Genomic DNA, 13,906 nt, shown 5'->3' on the forward strand with positions numbered 1-13,906 from the left:
TGCTGTTCTTAAAATGCTGATGTAAATGCCTGATGTGTGTGGCAACCTAGGCTAACTTAGTACTGCATTTAAAGACATAAAAGACATAAAAAAATATATATATAAAAAAAAGTTAAAAACATTTAAAATTATGTTATATGCCTGTAAATGATGTGTTTTTTTTTATGCCCATGAGCCCTACCTTCTATAGACTTTACTAACCATGCTTTCCTCTTTATGTGCAGCATATTATCAGCTAATAATGACCTTTACATAGAAATGAACATGAATGTGTTATCATTGGGGTGTTGCCTTATTTATAATGGCAGATAAAATCATAGTTTAATCCAAACTGATAGGTTATTAACACATATATTTAAAGTTCAGTTGTTTTTCATATGCAGCTTATTCCAGATAGAAAAGTGAATGGAAATATTCAAACCCTCAGAGAAAAACAGGTAAAGGTTTTTTTAAATGTCTCTCTCTCTCTCTCTCTCTCTCTCTCTCTCTCTCTCTCTCTCTCTCTCTCTCGATATACTGTATAAAATATAATTTTATTATATTATGTTTTATATTATACAGCATATTATTTATATTATGTATTACATTTTTACTTTATTATATTTATCATTTTATATATATATATATATATATATATATATATATATATATATATATATATATATATATATATATTTATATGTAGTATATATATATATATATATATATATATATATATATATATATATATAAAATCATTATAATGTCACATATACTATACAATATGTTTGGGTACTATAAGCTTCAAACCTAAATGGAAAACGTATTTTTTTTTTTTTTTTTTGGTCTGCTTTTTGTTCATGTTTTGAATTGCTGCCAGTGTTTAAACTGATCTTTTATGTCACTTTTATTGGGAGATCCTTACTATATGTTATGTTTCGCTATAATAAAATTGTGTAAAAAAAAAAAAAAAAAAAAGAACCTTGATTGTAAGAGTTTTGTTTTGTATTTTTTTTTTATTTTTTTTATAAGTCTATTTATTTTAAGAGTGACAAGGCTGTGGACTAGAAGAATGGTCTTTCCTGTAAAGTGCTTAAAGCCGGGGTTCACCCAAATTTTTTTTTTTAACATTACATTCAGCCGAGTTGTCAGAATGACAATCGGCTGTTTTTTTCTTATCTCATCGCCGTACATACCGTATTTTAACTGCCGCTTTCGGGTATGTCTTCTGTGGGACTGGTCATTCCTAATTGATTGCCAGGCTTCCGACCGTCGCATACAGCGCGTCACGAGTTGCCGAAAGAAGCCGGACTGCGAGTCGGCTCTATACGGCGCCTGTGCACCAACGTTCGGCTTCTTTCGGCAACTCATGACGCGCAGTATGCGCCGGTCGGAAGGATGTCAATCAATTAGAAGCGCCCAGTCTCGCAGAAGACATTCCCGGAAGCGGCGGTGAAAATACGGTATGTACGGCGATAAAATAAAAAAAAACAGCCGATTGTCATTCTGACAACTCGGCTGAATGTAATGTTAAAAAATGTTTTGGGGGTGAACCCCCGCTTTAAAGAGTATCTCTATTTTTGTCGGAAAAAAAAAAGCAAAAAAAAAAAGAATCCCCTCTCTCTGGGTAATCTATGTACATTGCAGGGATTTTAATAAATGTACTTGTTTCTGATCTGAAGAAAAAGCTGCTAAGTAAATCTGCAGGGTAAATCTGAAAAGGAGTGATGTTATCACTATTATCAGCTGATGCACCTGCTGGGCTCCAATGAGAAAAGTGGCAGGGTCTACATCCCTTTAGAAGTGATTAACCCTTTAAGGGTTTCTCACCAAAAAGTATATTTTTGTTGCAGAGGATGCCTAAAATCTAATTGATTTGTATCTTAGTGCAGACTTCTGGGAAAAATCGGTGAGGCAATCACACAACCAGTAAACTACATTTCCAAAAGAGTGAACAGAACACCTCCAAGTTGCCATATTGCATTGAATGTTACAGAAAATTACAGCGCCGCAGATTGAAAAGCAAAGGTAATATTTAATAACATTAAATTGCAATATGACTTGTGTAGCAATTATATATGCTGTTATTTATATATATTTTTTTTTACACTTTTTTTTCCCACGAAACTGGAGTCAACCTTTAAAGCTGAACTCTGGGTGAAAACTGTTTTTAGGAATTTGCAATGTAATAACAAGTTACCACCAATGATTTGCACCCGATGTATGGCTGCTGATACATTTAGTAAAATTGTTAGTATCATTACTCCCATACACTAAACGCTCAACATCAGAAATGTAAAGTTCTTTCTGGAGTACAGTTCCAATAGCGGGTCACTCGTGCATCACATCCATTCATAAATGTCACATATTCATCTCAGTGAATGCAAAACTTTCTGTGTATGGAGTAAGGAAGATTGTGACATTCTTCCACCCTCCTCCAGTCATTCATTCAGTAAAAATTATACAAGACGTCTCATTAAATGAGAACCTGTCACCAAAAAAACTACCATCACATAGGGAACGTTTTTTGACCCTTTTGTAATAAAAAATAAAGTTTGGTGAAAATAAATAGTAAATAAAAGTGTAAAAAGTTAAAAGGGTTGTAAACCCTCATGTTTTTTCAGCTTAATGCATCTTATGCATTAACCACTTCAGCCCCAGACTATTTTGCTGGTCAATGACCGGCCCCCTTTTTGCGATTCGGCACTGCGTCGCTTTAACTGACAATTGCACGGTTGTGCGAGACGTAGCTCCCAAACAAAATTGGCGTCCTTTTTTTCACACAAATAGAGCTTTCTTTTGGTGGTATTTGATCACCTCTGCGGTTTTTATTTTTTGCGCTATAAACAAAAATAGAGCGACAATTTTGAAAAAAAAAAGAATATTTTTTAACTTTTTGCTGTAATAAATATCCCCAAAAATATATATAAATTTTTTTTCCCCTCAGTTTAGGCCGATACGTATTCTTCTACATATTTTTCAGTAAAAAATTGCAATAAGCATTTATTGATTGGTTTGCGCAAAAGTTATAGCGTCTACAAAATAGGGGATAGTTTTATGGCATTTTTATTAATATATATATTTTTGACTAGTAATAGAGATTAGTGAATTTTATCGGTACTGCAACATTATGGCGGACACTTCGGACACTTTTGACACATTTTTGGGACCATTGGCATTTTTATAGCAATCAGTGCTATAAAAATGCATTGATTACTGTAAAAATGTCACTGGCAGGGAAGGGGTTAACATTAGGGGGCGAGGAAGGGGTTAATCATGTTCCCTCATTGTGTTCTAACTGACGGGGGAGTGGGACTGAATAGGGGAAATGACAGATCGCTGTTCATACATTGTATGAACAGACGAACAGTCATTTCTCCCCATGACAGGACCGAGAGCTGTGTGTTTACACACACAGCTCCCAGTTATCACTCGAGCGATCGCACCCCTATTGGCTGCTCGGCGAGATGACATAGATCTACGTGATCTCACCCAGCAGAGCCGACCTGCTTGCCGCTGGTCGGCAAGCGGTTAATGACCATGTGGTTTTAAGCTGTAGAGTGGAGGTGGATCAGCAAATTTCTTTTGATAAAGGAGTTTGGAAATTGAATACTTTGCTTCTACAAGACCCAGAGGTGTATAATGAGTTTGCTGTGTTCTTTTAAAAATTGGTGGCCTAAAAGAATAATTTTGGTAATATGTTATTCTGGTGGGATGAAGTAAAGAAGCAGGTGGCTGAGTTCTTCAGAGATGTAGGAGTGAGGAAAGCTCGGGAGAGGAGAGAAGAGAATGTTAAAACTGTAAAACTGCATTTCCTATATAAATGTAAAAGGTTGGGGCTAGAAGAAGAAGAAATACAGCAAGTGTGCGGGGAAAGAAATTAAGAATTGAAGAGAAAAGGCAAAGAAATATTGTTTAAAGCCAAAATTAAAGATATGGAAGAAAGAGAAAAATGCACACGATATTTTCCCCTAATCGTCTTTCAGGACAGCCATCTGAGAGAGACCTTGGCTCCTCCCCTCTATTCGAAACACCGCGCCAGCCTCCTATAAATTTCCTCTTCCCCTGCTGGTCCTCAGTTATTTGTGTTTCCTCCAGAGGGGAGACACCGTTAGGAACCAGCCAGGAAGAGCCAAGGAAGGCTCAGGCAGACAGCCCAGAAAGAGAGCAGGGGCTCTTAAGGCAAGACCAGGTCACTAACCTGTGTAGGATGGCCACCCTCACATCCCTGAGCGCAGGTGTAGGTCGGGGGGGCTCCGTTTTTGCAAACACCGAGTGTGGTGTAAAGGAGTGCAGCCAGCGTCCCATGCTCGAATCGGCGTTTGGCTACAGCAGGAATGGGGATTCCAGAGCGCAGTGACGCCGGGTATTGGGACCGCTCGGAGCTGGCGGCGGGTGACGTCATGTCCGGCATACGGGGGCGTGCACTGGTTCGCGGGTTCCGGCCACGAAACTCAAAAACGGAAATCGCTGTAGAGACAGCAGAAGCAGCGCTGGTGACACGGATATGTCCGGGACAGAAGGCAAAGATACTGCTCCAGCAGAGACCAGCTCCAGCCATGTTAAAGTGGAGGTTTACCCGGAAATGTTAATTTTTAACATTAGATATATGCTCATTTTGTCAAGGGGAATCGGGTAGTTTTTTTAAAAACGAAGCAATACTTACCGTTTAAGAGAGCGATCTTCTCCGCCGCTTCCGGGTATGGGCTGCGGGACTGGGCGTTCCTATTTGATTGAAAGTCTTCCGACAGGCTTCCGACGGTCGCATCTATCGCGTCACGATTTTCCGAAAGTAGCCGAACGTCGGTGCGCAGGTGCCATATAGAGTGGCACCGACGTTCGGCTTCTTTCGGCTACTGGCGCGATGTATGCGACCGTCGGAAGCCTGTCGGAAGACTGTCAATCAAATAGGAATGCCCAGTCCCGAAGACCATACCGGAAGCGGCGGAGAAGATCGCTCTCTAAAACGGTAAGTACTGCTTCGTTTTTAAAAAAAACTACCCGATTCCCCTTGACAAAATGAGCATGAATCTAATGTTAAAAAAAAAAATTCGGGTGAACTCCCGCTTTAAGGTAAGGGGAACCTAGGGTGGATCTCCCCTCTCCTAAAAAACCCACCACCCCTCTCCCCAATAGGGAAGGGGAGATGGATCAAGCCCTCAGTGTCAGAGGGTGATTCATAGGGCCCCTAGTGAGGTAAGCCCGTATGAAGGCACTGCACACCTGCCGTGTGGCAGGGGGAAGGTTACGGTACTAACTGTGGGGTATATCTTTTCCCTTGTGTCTTTCAGAAAACTGACAAAGATAAGACTACCCACAGTTCAAAGAGAAAGTGTCCAACCTGCAAAGTCACACTTAGGGAGTCATGGAAGAAAGCTATTTGTAGCGATTGTATTAACAAGCTAGTACAGGAGCATACTGCAAAATGACTTAGCATCATCTGTTAGGAACTATCCAGCACTGTTGAATCTTTTAAAACACTTTTTGAAAGTTTCCAGATCCCGCAGCTTCAGTCAGCTTCTCCTCCGGTACAGGCAGCAGCTATACTACCGGAATTTAGACCTTCCACCAGTGCAGGCCCTTCAATAGCTCCTAGAGGGGAGCCAGAAGAGGAACCTGACAGCGCAGTGTCCGGTTCCCAGGAGTCAGAGGAGGAGGCTCAGGAAGGTGATTCCAGGAAGCCTTCCCGCTATAAGCTCTCATTAGAGGATGTAGATCACCTCTTGGGAGCCATATATACCACTCTGGGTATTCAAACAGAGAAAAAATCTCTATCCCTACATGACCAGATGTATGAAGGTTTAGGAGAACAGGAAAAGAGGAATTTTCCAGTTCATGACATTCTGGTAGAAGCGATTAAAAAAGAATGGCAGGAACCAGAAAGAAAACAATTTTTTTCTAAAGCTTTAAAGAGACGTTTTCCATTCTCAGATGACCCATCCTCAATATGGAACAAAACACCAAAGCTAGATGCTGCTTTTTTACAAGTATCAAGGCATACCGACCTAGCATTTGAGGACATGGGCATCTTATCCGAAGCAATGGATAAAAAGATGGATTCGGTATTAAAGAAGTCCTGGGACTCCACGCTGGGAAGTTTAAAACCAGCAATGGCAGTCACGGTGGTTGCCAGAAACATGGAGTTCTGGTTAAACCAAATCCAGGCTCACAGGCAGGAAGGAACTGCGAAGGAGAAAATCATATCCTCCTTTCCCACACTGCTGAGAGGCATAGCGTATATTGCAGATGCCTCAGCTGAACTTGTGCGGATGGCAGCTAGATCATCCACACTAGCTAACTCCACTAGGCGGGCTCTATGGTTAAAGACATGGCAGGGGGACTGCGCGTCTAAAACCAAATTATGCGGCATCCCTTTTATAGGGGACTTGCTTTTTGGGCCTGGACTAGAAAGAGTGCTAGATCGTACAGCGGATAAAAAGAAAGCATTTCCGCTGAAACGCAAAGCACCTTGGAGTCAGCCACAGCAGAATAAAAGGAGACCAAAGAATACCAAAAGGTCCCCATTTCACAACACCCAAGGCAGACAATCAAAAAAGACCTTGGGCCCAGAAGGGGAAAGGCAAAGCAGGAGCTATTTTTCGTCCTTCTGAACAAGCCTATGATAAAAAATGACAAGTTGCTCGCAGTGGGAGGAAGACTGGGGGTTTTCCTCCCTCGGTGGGAAAAGATAAATCAATTAATTTTAAGAATAATAAAGGACGGTTATCATTTGGAATTCTCCAAACCACCCCCAAGGAAATTCTATTTAACAAAACTTCCAAAAGACAGAGGAAAAGCTAAAGGGTTAATGAGAGCCTTGGAGGATCTCAAGAAACAGGAGGTAGTGGTAGAGGTACCCAAAAAAGAAAGGGGACACAGGTTTTACTCCTACATATTCGGAGTACAAAAACCCACCAGAAAGGTCAGACCAATGCTAAACCTCAAGCCCCTGAACGTGTCCATAACCTACAAGAGATTCAGAATGGACTCAATATATTCAGTGAAGGCTTTACTACCTCCAAACTGTTTTCTGGTCTCCCTAGACTTAAAGGACGCATATCTACACGTCCCAATACACAAAGAGTGCCAAAAGTTTCTAAGGTTAGCGATAGAAATGGGAAACAGGACCTTACACCTACAGTACCAAGCTTTACCCTTCGGCCTTTCCTCCTCACCCAGGATCTTCACAAAGATTCTGGCGGAAGCCCTGGCACCCTTGCGAGTCCAAGGCATATCCATCATCGCATATTTGGACGATCTGCTTCTGTTTGCAGAATCCCCAGAGAGGTTACGAAAAAACCTTGATCACACAGACCTTTCTAAAGGGTCTGGGGTGGCTAATAAATGTGGAAAAATCCAACCTACAACCCACACAACAAATAACATACCTGGTATATGTGATAGATTCTGTTCAGCAAAGGATATTTCTACCCAAAGAAAAAATTGAAAAATCTAAAAAGAAGCAAGGGCAATCCAGGTAAATTTACCATGCACCATTAGACAGGTTATGTCAACACTGAGGTTACTAACATCCGCAATCCCAGCAGTTCAATGGGCAGCCATGCATTTTCGTCCACTGCAAATGTTCCTATTAAAGATTTGGGATCACAAGCAGGAGTCCTTGGCAGTGCCGGCCCAAGACATTGTGCTGCCTGGTACCAAGAATGAAATGCTGCCCACCCCAAAAAAAATTACGTTCACCAAAATGCCCCCACATCCATTATTTTATATCATGATAACTAAAGTGGACCTATCATGGCTCTATACATGTATATAGGAGTATAAAAAGGACCTGTTATGGCTCTATTTATGCAATTAACCCCACAGTGGAGCGGAGAGTGGAACGGGAGGAGCGGTCGGGCGGCAATTAGCCCCACAGTGGAGTGGAGAGTGGAGCTGGCGGAATGGGATGGTGTGCGGGCAGGAAATTTGCTGCCCCCCTGAAAGTGCTGCCTGGTACAATGGTACCATCGGGTCCCATGGTAGGGCCGGCCTGTTACGACCCTGATTCTGAGAACACTCTGTCTCAAGTTTAGACTCCAGCTGTAGAGGCCTATCAGAATTAACCACCAGCTCACTCTCACTGAACTATAAGAGTATGGGGTCTATATCATCATATCCTCTGATTGGAGCAAAACATGTAGTAATAGTTTAATACTTGTTAAACTATATAGTAACCTTTGTCTAGAGCAATGACAAGGATAAGTCTTTAGTAAGTGCTTTTTGAATATATAGGTACTGAACTTGAGTCATGTAGGAAATTAGCACTCCTGATATAACATATAGAAGCAAAACCTCAATATATTTAGAGCAAGTATCTCAATAGTTAATATGTATTTCTGAAAGAGAGAGAAGGAGGTAGTCCAGACTATGGGCAACAACACTAACTATATGGCAAAATAGTCTTTAAACACAAGCAGTTAAAGAGGTAGTGTGGACCAGGTCAGTTTGCATAGTAGTAGATGGTAATCCCAATGTGCAATAATATGCTCTATATAATTATGCAGTTTAAGAAGTAGTGTGAACCAGGTCTGTTTGCACAGGAGTAGATGGTAATCCCTTTATGCAGTAATATGCTATATATCCTTATGCAGTTTAAGAAGTAGTGTGAACCAGGTCTGTTTGCACAGGAGTAGATGGTAATCCCTTTATGCAGTAATATGCTATATATCCTTATGCAGTTTAAGAAGTAGTGTGAACCAGGTCTGTTTGCACAGGAGTAGATGGTAATCCCTTTATGCAGTAATATGCTATATATCCTTATGCAGTTTAAGAAGTAGTGTGGACCAGGTCTGTTTGCACAGGAGTAGATGGTAATCCCAATATGCAGTAATATACTCTATATACTTGCGGTTAGGAGGTAGTTCAGACTGGGAAAATAAGCACAGGTGTAACGCTGGTGGTCCTTCTATCTAGTATAGCAACTAAGATCTGGATCCAAGTATCCCAAAAGTGAAGTTCAAGGTTGGTGTGAGTTGGTGGAGGGTCTCCAGGTGGCGACAGGGTCCAACAGGAATATTCCAACAACCTGTCGCCAGTGCTGGAGGTTTAAATAGCCCGGTCTCCCATGCACGCCGAGCGCCGCACACTGGAACGCACTTCCGCGTTCCAGCGTGGAGCGCAGACGTCCGCGTACCGGAAGTGACGCGGATGTCTTTGTGAATGGAGCGCAGCTGTCATATTAGGTAAAGCTGCGCTCCTAGTACATAAATTAACGCTAATAGCGTTACATACTCCCCTCCTCAAGGGGGCCCATCCGGGGCGCCTAATAGGAGATGGTTTATCAGGATATTTGTGATGGAACTGCTTAATAAGTCTAGGGGCATGAATATCTGATGAGCATTCCCAGGAATCATCTGTGGGAGAATAGCCTTTCCAACGAATCAAGTATTGAATGGAAGAACCTCTCCTCCTAGAATCCAAAATTTTCTCTACTTGATATTCAGTCTCACCAAAAACTTGAACTGGTGGAGGAGGTTGTGGATCTCTGTTTGGAAAAGGGTTTGGTTTGAAAGGTTTAATTAATGAAACATGGAAGGATGGATGAATCTTCCAATCGGAGGGTAGAATTAATCTGACAGCATTATTGTTAATGATGTGGGAAATTGGAAAAGGTCCCGTGTACTGACGGCCAAGTTTCTTAGAAGGAATCTTGAGTCGTAAATTCCTAGTAGATAACCATACCAAATCTCCAATCTTATAAGATGGGGGTTTTGTTCTATGAGAATCGTAGTACTTCTTTTGTCTAATCTGCGCATCTTCAAGATTAGAACGGAGAGTATCTAGAGTATCCTTTATGGTTGATAAAAGATTCTGAACAGCAGGGACATTAGTTGAAGGAAAAGTAGACGGTAAATTATTAGGATGAAAACCATAATTTGCGTAAAAAGGTGAAAACTGGGAGGATGAACTGGAGGCGTTGTTGTAAGCAAATTCTGCATGTGGAAGTAAATGAAACCAGTCGTCTTGGAGGTGGGTGCAGTAACAGCGCAGATATTGTTCCAGTGTTTGATTTACCCGTTCTGTTTGCCCATTAGTTTGGGGGTGATAGGCGGTAGACATGCGATGATCTATTTGTAGCGTTTGACAGAGAGCTTTCCAGAATCTGGAAATGAATTGTGAGCCTCTATCTGAAATGATCTGAGATGGTAAGCCATGAAGTTTAAGAATATTGGATATGAAAGCCTTTGCCGTCTCTTGAGAGGTTGGTAACCTCTTCAAAGGTACAAAATGGGCCATCTTTGTTAAAACATCAACTGTGACCATGATGGTGTTTGTTCCATTTGACCTTGGGAGGTCAACTATGAAATCCATAGAAATAACGTCCCAAGGTCTATTTGGTACTGGGATAGAAGTTAATAGACCATAGGGAGGTTTTCTAGAATGTTTGTTGGTGGCACAGGTCTGACAAGAATTAACATAGTCCTGAACTGTCTTTGTGAGATTTGGCCACCAGTAATTTCTCTTGACTAGATGAAGGGTCTTAGTAATGCCAGGATGTCCTGCAAGTGGAGCATCATGAATTTGTTTTAGTAACATAACTTGCAATTTTGGTGGAACATATATCTTGTTGTTAAAAGTTAATAGTCCGTTAGACTCTTGTTGTAAACCCATAGGTAAATGAGATCTCTCTTTAGTGAGGGTTTGAATAAGCAACTTATTGAAGGTCATAGTAGTACCCAGAATCCTATTGGATGGAATAATTGAAAATGGTGGAATCTCCAATGTTTGTTCTTCATGCATACGAGACAAAGAGTCTGCTTTAGTATTTTGGGTACCAGGAAGGTAGGAAATAACAAAATTGAATCTATCGAAAAATAGACTCCATCTGACTTGACGGGCAGAGAGAGTTTTGCAAGATTTTAAGTGTTGTAAATTTCGATGATCAGTGAGGATGGTGATAGTATGTGTTGAACCCTCCAGCAAATGTCTCCAGTTAGAGAGAGCATCTCTTATTGCTAGTAATTCTTTCTCGCCAATAGGATAATTTTTTTCCGCTGAGGAGAGTGTCCTGGAAAAAAAGGCAACTGGATGTAGTGGTTCCGATAATGTAGGTTGTTGGGAGAGTACAGCGCCAAGAGCAAAATGCGAAGCATCTACTTCTAATGTAAAATGGTATGATGGATTTGGCAATTGAAGAATAGGAGCAGAAGTGTAACTATTCTTGAGTGTGTCAAAAGATTTCTGTGCATCATCATTCCAAACAAAAGGTATCTTTGAACTGGTTAAGCTGGTTAATGGTCTCACAATAGCTGAAAAGTTCTTTATGAACTTTCTGTAGTAATTTGAAAAACCGAGAAATCTCTGAAGAGCTTTCCTAGTTTGTGGTGAAGGCCAGGACAGAATACAATCTACCTTAGATCGATCCATCTGAACTCCACTAGGAGTAATTTGGTAACCCAAGAAGGAAATAGTAGTTTGATTGAATACACACTTTTCAAGTTTTGCATACAAAGAGTGTGTCCTAAGCCTAGCCAGAACCCAGCGCACATGTTTGTGATGTTCATCCTGATTCTCAGAATAAATTAAGATGTCGTCCAAATAAATTACAACGCAAATATCAAGTAGATCATGAAAAATATCATTAATGAACCACTGAAAAGTTGCTGGAGCGTTACACAAACCAAAAGGCATTACACAATACTCAAAAAGGCCATATCGGGTTTTGAAGGCAGTTTTCCATTCGTCACCCGAACGGATTCTGATCAGATTATATGCACCTCTGAGGTCCAGTTTTGTATAGATCTTGGCGTTCTGTAGACGCTCAATGAGTTCCGGAATGAGTGGTAATGGGTATCTATTTTTTACAGTGATATTATTGAGGGAACGATAATCAATGATTGGTCGGAGTGAACCATCTTTATTTTTTACAAAAAAGAGAGCTGCACTTGCTGAAGAGGTGGAGTTCCTAATAAACCCCTTTTTTAGATTCTCATCGAGGTACTCTTTTAAATGTACAAGCTCTGGTTGAGAGAGGGGGTAGATTCGAGCAGTAGGAATAGGACTGTCGGGAATAAGGTCTATGGGACAGTCGTAAATTCTATGTGGAGGAAGTTTATCTGCATTAGTCTTACTGAATACATCAAGGAAATCATGTAAATATTCAGGTAGGTCATGTGGAATGGCGTCAGAGAAAGAGATGATGCATGGGGAATAACAGAACTGTTTACAATAATCAGACTGTAAAGAAATTGATTTGGTGGACCATAAGAAAATAGGCTGATGAAGAAGTAACCATGGGAGGCCTAGAACAATGGGAAAGACAGGTGAGGAAATAATATCAAATTTGAGGGTCTCAGAATGACCAGTGGCACATGTAACCTTTAGGGGAGATGTCTGAGATATAACAGGACCATGAGTTGAACTGGACCCATCAATAAAAGTGAGTGACACTGGATTTTGCTTAAACACACAGGGAATTTTATTTGATTCTACAATACTTGAATCTATAAAGTTGCCGCAGGCTCCGCTGTCGACCATTGCTTCAATGGAAATCTCTTCTTGATCCCACTGTAGAGTAAGAAGGATAAAGATATATCGATTAGACGTGGAAAGGGATGAGTCTAATTTATTAATGTGGGAAAATTTACCTTCAGAGTTTTTCTTAAGTAGAGGACAGGTAGACACAATGTGGTCTGGAGCTGAACAATAAAGACATAGATTATTGGCTCTACGGCGTTGCTTTTCTGCTGGAGTCAAAGGTCCTCTTATAGTTCCAAGTTCCATTGGAGACTCTTTTGAAGGCGATCTGAATCTCCTGAAGGAAGTGACTGGGTATGTATTTGCACGTTCTGCCTTTCTCTCACGCAGACGGCGATCGATAGTCACTGATAGGTGCATGAGGTCTTCTAGAGTATCAGGGAGCACGACGCGAGCAAGCTCATCCTTCATAGCCTCTGATAAACCCAAACGAAATTGATTTCTAAGAGCAATCTCTGACCATTGGGTCTCCCTGCTCCAGCATTTAAATTCTGAAATAAAGTCCTCCACAGGCCTCTTACCCTGTTTGAGGGTTCTGATTGAATTTTCAGCTGTTAGCTGTTTGTTAGGCTCTTCATATAAGAGAGACATCTCATTAATGAAAGTATCAAAAGCTCCCAAAAGATCTCCATGTTCTTCTATGTATGTATCAGCCCACACTCTGGGTTCACCTCTGAGATAGGTAACTAAAGTGAGGATCTTTATTCTATCAGAGTAATAAGTGCGCGGACGTAATTCGTACATCAAACGACATGAACTAATGAATTGTTTATAATTCTTCCTTTCACCAGAAAAAAGTTCTGGTGGGCAGACCTTAGCTTCAGGTCTGTCTCTAGCTTGTGCATGATTGAGATTGCGTAAGGTATCATTCTGAACACGCAATTCATTCATGTTAGCAGTCAGGTTATCCACTCTTTGGGAGAGTGTAACTAAATGATTTGCAAGTTCAGCTGGATCCATCTTGAATGTTTCCCTTTTTTTTTTTTTTTTTTTTTAAAGAGGTTGGAATATTATGTTACGACCCTGATTCTGAGAACACTCTGTCTCAAGTTTAGACTCCAGCTGTAGAGGCCTATCAGAATTAACCACCAGCTCACTCTCACTGAACTATAAGAGTATGGGGTCTATATCATCATATCCTCTGATTGGAGCAAAACATGTAGTAATAGTTTAATACTTGTTAAACTATATAGTAACCTTTGTCTAGAGCAATGACAAGGATAAGTCTTTAGTAAGTGCTTTTTGAATATATAGGTACTGAACTTGAGTCATGTAGGAAATTAGCACTCCTGATATAACATATAGAAGCAAAACCTCAATATATTTAGAGCAAGTATCTCAATAGTTAATATGTATTTCTGAAAGAGAGAGAAGGAGGTAGTCCAGACTATGGGCAACAACACTAACTATATGGCAAAATAGTCTTTAAACACAAGCAGTTAAAGAG

General features: G+C 40.7%; 1 protein-coding gene across 2 annotated transcripts in view; it reads left to right on the forward strand.

The window, feature by feature from the left end:
* Positions 1 to 365: 365 nt before the first annotated feature.
* The window catches only part of LOC120936216 (fucolectin-4-like), a 66,358-nt gene continuing 52,817 nt past the window's right edge, over positions 366 to 13,906 (forward strand). The window contains exons 1-2 of one of the 2 annotated variants that reach the window (XM_040348406.1): positions 366 to 437; positions 1,867 to 2,007. The gene's annotated coding sequence lies outside the window, so the exon portion shown is untranslated. The remainder of the gene's footprint in view (positions 438 to 1,866; positions 2,008 to 13,906) is intronic. The other variant, XM_040348408.1, reaches the window with a different exon arrangement.

Source organism: Rana temporaria, chromosome 4, assembly GCF_905171775.1.
Source record: "Rana temporaria chromosome 4, aRanTem1.1, whole genome shotgun sequence".
NCBI classification, from domain to species: domain Eukaryota; kingdom Metazoa; phylum Chordata; class Amphibia; order Anura; family Ranidae; genus Rana; species Rana temporaria.